At 44.8% G+C, this 6,778-nt stretch overlaps 2 non-coding genes and 1 pseudogene across 2 annotated transcripts; all 3 read right to left on the bottom strand.

The window, feature by feature from the left end:
* Nucleotides 1–824: 824 nt before the first annotated feature.
* LOC148881229 (5S ribosomal RNA) lies at nt 825–943 on the bottom strand. The gene has a single exon (XR_016114086.1). It is a non-coding gene; the product is annotated as a 5S ribosomal RNA (ribosomal RNA).
* Nucleotides 944–2,751: 1,808 nt separating this feature from the next.
* Nucleotides 2,752–2,870, bottom strand: LOC148881228 (5S ribosomal RNA; annotated as a pseudogene).
* Nucleotides 2,871–4,012: 1,142 nt separating this feature from the next.
* Nucleotides 4,013–4,131, bottom strand: LOC148881227 (5S ribosomal RNA). The gene has a single exon (XR_016114084.1). It is a non-coding gene; the product is annotated as a 5S ribosomal RNA (ribosomal RNA).
* Nucleotides 4,132–6,778: the final 2,647 nt, after the last annotated feature.

Raw genomic sequence — 6,778 nt, 5'->3', positions numbered from 1 at the left:
TTTAGAGCTTTGAAAGGCGCTTAAAATGTTATCTATAACTATGAATATTATGTGGTGAAATGGTTGATCACGAGATCAGTGTCGCTGTGTGATTACGTCAGCGGAGGGCGTCAAGGACGAGACGGAGAGTAATCATAATAAATGTCAAAAGAAAAGGATAGGGAATTAAACCGAAAATTCTGAAGATACTAAAAGGAGAGGAGTAGCATTACCTTACATTGCAGGGCTTTCTGAAAAACTACAGTCCTTTGGCAACACAAAATTCCTACTTATTTCAAACCGATAAACAATTGAAGGCAAAAGTGAGTGCATCCAAAAGATAGGCTGTCAAATGAAAAACAAAGTCATGTAGTTTATTCAATACATTGGAAAAATGAAAATTATAAAGAGCAAAACATTGGGGAGACTAAACAAATTCTCAAAAAAAAATACTTTATCAACACCGCTGGGATAATACTACTGGGCCTCAATCTGCAGTACATATGCACCTCAAAGCTAGCTACCGCTCATTTGAGGACAATGAGGTTAAAATTGTAGCGAAAGGAAAATTGATGGTTTGAAAGGGGAGTAAAAGAAGCTGTCCAGCACGCAGAAGCCCAGTTCTGCTTCGCGTACGAATACTGTCATGACGGTCCCCCATGCGGACAGCTCCCTCTGTCGGAAAGCCATATCGTTACACGCAGCCACTCAAGAGTAAAATCAACGTGTGGGAAGCCGTTTAAAATCGCGTCGGGGCTGATCATGAAATGAAAAGTGGAATCGGATCGCGAACGGGAGAGACCATTTCTCGGCCCACAGAGTTTGGGGTGGCTGCAAAAAAAAAAACCTTACAGCACCGGGTATTCTCAGGCGGTCTCCCATCCAAGTACTAACCAGGCCTGACCCTGCTTAGCTGCCAAGATCGGACGAGATCGGGCGTTCTCAGGGTAGTATGGCCGTAAGCGAGGGAATGTGCCAGAAAATCCCTCTTTATAGTGTTGCAGGGAGAGCGTCGGTCTTCGCTCATGGTGTTCGTTCTTGTCGGATGATGGTTATTTGGTTTTCCAAATACAGGCTTGAATCGATGAAGGTGTTATTTGTGTCGTGTTGTCAAATAAGGCGCATTTGAGTCCAGTTGATGCGTTAACGTGGGTAACTTTTCTTTGGCTTCCAATGCAATCCGTTTCGTCCATTCATTCCGGGTAGAGTGAACGCTGGCGCGAATGTGTGACAGGTTGTAAATGATCGTATTTCCTATTTTGGTTACATTCGCGTAGTTCTATTGGTTTACAAATGATATATATCGAAAATGTTTATTTAAACATGGAACGCCTGCTTCGGTTCGTGTTTCGTGTCGGACCGATTTAGATCGTTGGACCGGAAATTGTTGTGCGCGTACGTTTGCATTAGATCGGGGCATTCGAAGTAAACCACTGTTGAGTCAAGATGTATCACATTGCTTGTCTTGTGGTTTTTTTCTGGATCCCACAACACCGTATCTCCCTTACTATAGTGGAGAGCACAACATTTTGGAGGCACCGCTGGGATATTTGCGTTTGAGTGTTGTCTACTCGCCGTGGGTAGAAGCTCGCGCCGAATATCCCCAATCAACCCAGTCGGAGTGGCGTCGCCGTTTACTGGTTTGTTTCTACATGTGCGCTGGGTGCATCTCTGTGCGTACAGCCACCACTAGAGGGCACTGGAAGACTTTGAAGTGAATCCGGCCAGTTGAACTGCGTCTACCCTCTCGAAAATGGCGTTGGAGGAATTACAGTTGGACATCAAAGGCAAGTTATTTGGACTGAATTTTCAACAGTTGTCAGATTAGTTGTCAGAGTTATGTGCTGAAATCCAAATATCTGGATTGGAAAGAGAGCAACTTACAGGAAAGACTCGAGGCCAACTAATTAATATTGTGTCAACCTACATTGAAAGAGCTGAATTAGAGCTAGAAGATGGAGGAATGTCAGATTTGCTACGTGTAAAGGACTTGATTGAAAGTATAAAAGATTTTGAACCAGAAATAGCCAAACCAAGTGAAAAAGGTTGGGATGCAGTGCGAAAGAGAAGCATAGTGCCCCCAGACACTGCCCCCTGGCGCAAAGATTTCAAAATATCTGGACAAATAGGTAACTCGGACAAAAAGATAAACTCACATTTCCTAATTTGGTCAGACAGATAGAAAGTTGGCTCAGTAAAGGCTACCAGGGGGATGAGATCATCGATGCAGTGGTTCGTGCCATAACACCAGGTCTGCAGTTGAGAAGCTACCTCGAAGGGAAAGAAAATCTTACCCTAACTTCTTTACGAAGGATTCTCCGATCTCACTATCAAGAGAGAGGAGCCACTGAGTTGTACAAGCAGCTCTCATCGGAAGTGCAGACTAATAAAGAGTCCCCACAGAAATTTCTACTGCGTGCAATGGATCTTCGTCAAAGGATTCTTCTTGCATCTCAAGAAGCCGAATCAGGGGTGAAGTATGATCCCACGTTGGTCCAGAGTTTATTCCTGCACACAGTTCTGACGGGGTTACAGAGTGACAATGTAAAGAGTGACATTCAACCTTTCCTCCTGCTAACCACCACATCAGATGAAGTACTGTTAGAAAAATTAAACATCGTTACACGCAGCAACTCAAGAGTAAAATAAATGTGTGGGAAGCCGTTTAAAATTGCGTCGGGGTGATCGTGAAATGAAAAGTGAAATCGGATCGCGAACGGGAGAGACCATTTCTCGGCCCACAGTGTTTGGGGTGGCTGCAAAAAAAAAAAAATCTTACAGCACCTGGTATTCCCAGGCGGTCTCCCATCCAAGTACTAACCAGGCCCGAACCTGCTTAGCTTCCGAGATCAGTCAAGATCGGGCTTTCTCAGGGTAGTATGGCCATAAAGGAGGGAATGTGCCAGAAAATCCCTCTTTATAGTGTTGCAGGGAGAGCGTCTTTCTTTGCTCATGGTGTTCGTTCTTGTTGGATGATGGTTATTTGGTTTTCCAAATACAGGCTTGAATCCATGAAGGTGTTATTTGTGTCGTGTTGTCAAATAAGGCGCATGTGAGTCCAGCTGATGCGTTAACGTGGGTAACTTTTCTTTGACTTCCAATGCAATCCGTTTCGTCCATTTATTCCGGGTAGAGTGAACGCTGGCGCGAATGGTTGCCTCTGTTCACTCGCACAAAAAACGTTCTTATCCCGTGACTGTAAAGTGGCCTTTAGAGCTTTGAAAGGCGCTTAAAATGTTATCTATAACTATGAATATTATGTGGTGAAATGGTTGATCACGAGATCAGTGTCGCTGTGTGATTACGTCAGCGGAGGGCGTCAAGGACGAGACGGAGAGTAATCATAATAAATGTCAAAAGAAAAGGATAGGGAATTAAACCGAAAATTCTGAAGATACTAAAAGGAGAGGAGTAGCATTACCTTACATTGCAGGGCTTTCTGAAAAACTACAGTCCTTTGGCAACACAAAATTCCTACTTATTTCAAACCGATAAACAATTGAAGGCAAAAGTGAGTGCATCCAAAAGATAGGCTGTCAAATGAAAAACAAAGTCATGTAGTTTATTCAATACATTGGAAAAATGAAAATTATAAAGAGCAAAACATTGGGGAGACTAAACAAATTCTCAAAAAAAAATACTTTATCAACACCGCTGGGATAATACTACTGGGCCTCAATCTGCAGTACATATGCACCTCAAAGCTAGCTACCGCTCATTTGAGGACAATGAGGTTAAAATTGTAGCGAAAGGAAAATTGATGGTTTGAAAGGGGAGTAAAAGAAGCTGTCCAGCACGCAGAAGCCCAGTTCTGCTTCGCGTACGAATACTGTCATGACGGTCCCCCATGCGGACAGCTCCCTCTGTCGGAAAGCCATATCGTTACACGCAGCCACTCAAGAGTAAAATCAACGTGTGGGAAGCCGTTTAAAATCGCGTCGGGGCTGATCATGAAATGAAAAGTGGAATCGGATCGCGAACGGGAGAGACCATTTCTCGGCCCACAGAGTTTGGGGTGGCTGCAAAAAAAAAAACCTTACAGCACCGGGTATTCTCAGGCGGTCTCCCATCCAAGTACTAACCAGGCCTGACCCTGCTTAGCTGCCAAGATCGGACGAGATCGGGCGTTCTCAGGGTAGTATGGCCGTAAGCGAGGGAATGTGCCAGAAAATCCCTCTTTATAGTGTTGCAGGGAGAGCGTCGGTCTTCGCTCATGGTGTTCGTTCTTGTCGGATGATGGTTATTTGGTTTTCCAAATACAGGCTTGAATCGATGAAGGTGTTATTTGTGTCGTGTTGTCAAATAAGGCGCATTTGAGTCCAGTTGATGCGTTAACGTGGGTAACTTTTCTTTGGCTTCCAATGCAATCCGTTTCGTCCATTCATTCCGGGTAGAGTGAACGCTGGCGCGAATGTGTGACAGGTTGTAAATGATCGTATTTCCTATTTTGGTTACATTCGCGTAGTTCTATTGGTTTACAAATGATATATATCGAAAATGTTTATTTAAACATGGAACGCCTGCTTCGGTTCGTGTTTCGTGTCGGACCGATTTAGATCGTTGGACCGGAAATTGTTGTGCGCGTACGTTTGCATTAGATCGGGGCATTCGAAGTAAACCACTGTTGAGTCAAGATGTATCACATTGCTTGTCTTGTGGTTTTTTTCTGGATCCCACAACACCGTATCTCCCTTACTATAGTGGAGAGCACAACATTTTGGAGGCACCGCTGGGATATTTGCGTTTGAGTGTTGTCTACTCGCCGTGGGTAGAAGCTCGCGCCGAATATCCCCAATCAACCCAGTCGGAGTGGCGTCGCCGTTTACTGGTTTGTTTCTACATGTGCGCTGGGTGCATCTCTGTGCGTACAGCCACCACTAGAGGGCACTGGAAGACTTTGAAGTGAATCCGGCCAGTTGAACTGCGTCTACCCTCTCGAAAATGGCGTTGGAGGAATTACAGTTGGACATCAAAGGCAAGTTATTTGGACTGAATTTTCAACAGTTGTCAGATTAGTTGTCAGAGTTATGTGCTGAAATCCAAATATCTGGATTGGAAAGAGAGCAACTTACAGGAAAGACTCGAGGCCAACTAATTAATATTGTGTCAACCTACATTGAAAGAGCTGAATTAGAGCTAGAAGATGGAGGAATGTCAGATTTGCTACGTGTAAAGGACTTGATTGAAAGTATAAAAGATTTTGAACCAGAAATAGCCAAACCAAGTGAAAAAGGTTGGGATGCAGTGCGAAAGAGAAGCATAGTGCCCCCAGACACTGCCCCCTGGCGCAAAGATTTCAAAATATCTGGACAAATAGGTAACTCGGACAAAAAGATAAACTCACATTTCCTAATTTGGTCAGACAGATAGAAAGTTGGCTCAGTAAAGGCTACCAGGGGGATGAGATCATCGATGCAGTGGTTCGTGCCATAACACCAGGTCTGCAGTTGAGAAGCTACCTCGAAGGGAAAGAAAATCTTACCCTAACTTCTTTACGAAGGATTCTCCGATCTCACTATCAAGAGAGAGGAGCCACTGAGTTGTACAAGCAGCTCTCATCGGAAGTGCAGACTAATAAAGAGTCCCCACAGAAATTTCTACTGCGTGCAATGGATCTTCGTCAAAGGATTCTTCTTGCATCTCAAGAAGCCGAATCAGGGGTGAAGTATGATCCCACGTTGGTCCAGAGTTTATTCCTGCACACAGTTCTGACGGGGTTACAGAGTGACAATGTAAAGAGTGACATGCAACCTTTCCTCCTGCTAACCACCACATCAGATGAAGTACTGTTAGAAAAATTAAACATGGCATGTGCAAATGAAAAAGAGCGACAGGAAAAAAAGAAAAATGCTGCTGCACGGGTGACAACGCTGAACACTGTCCAGTTAGATGACACACCAGTCCCGATTGGGAAGAAGACAGTCTTAAAGCAGAATACTGTTACTGTGCCGAATGAACTCCTTTCAGAGATCAAAGAGATGAGGTCAGAGATGATGCTGTTAAAAGAGCTGCGTGCAGAAGTGTCCCAGATCAAAGAGACTATTCAGAAACCAACAGCCACTTCTCAGCCCACCAGCGGAGGACCTGAACGCCTGCCTGACCACTACCCTGAACAGGTCGCCTTCACTCCACCTTCACAATATCAGGTAGATCCACCAGCCAGGCACTACTACACCCAGCACTCCCCATCAGCTCTTCAGCAGTACCACCCAGCACCAGGCCCCAGGCCGATGAGGGGGGCAGCACAGTTCCAGCAGCGGTTCGCCCCTCCGCAGTACTACATGCCCCGTCGCCCTCAGCCCAGGTGTTATTCTTGTATTCAGACAGGTGAAGAATATTGTCAGCACTGTTTTAAATGTGGAAGTAGTGAACATTTCAGAGCAGGCTGCAAAGCACAGAACTCAGCTAGGAACCATGCTTTAAACTAGAAAGGGTTACTCCAGTGGGACATGGTGTGACCACAGAGACAGATAGGTCCCAGTGTTACAGTGGTGCTATGAAAATGGAATGTAAGCCCCACACACGTGGCCCCGTTCAGAAGAGACATAAGCAGTCATTTGTCGAGCGTACAGATAAGAAACAGTGTGGCAAATTACCTTCGGTCAGGGAGTTAGTGGGAAAGAAATGTCTTATTCAGTGCTTTTTGGGTAACAAAAGGGTTGAAGCACTCTGGGACTCGGGGTCCCAGGTGTGTGCTGTAGATGAGTTATGGAAACAAACAAACTTACCTGACGTGTCATTGAAAAATGTGAATGAACTTATTGACCCTGATAACACTCTCAATATTGTGGCAGCTAAT

Source organism: Hippocampus bargibanti, unplaced genomic scaffold (assembly GCF_051943395.1).
Source record: "Hippocampus bargibanti isolate YZ-2025 unplaced genomic scaffold, ASM5194339v1 Contig00122, whole genome shotgun sequence".
In the NCBI taxonomy this organism is placed as follows: domain Eukaryota; kingdom Metazoa; phylum Chordata; class Actinopteri; order Syngnathiformes; family Syngnathidae; genus Hippocampus; species Hippocampus bargibanti.
This window is presented reverse-complemented; position numbering and strand designations above follow the sequence as displayed.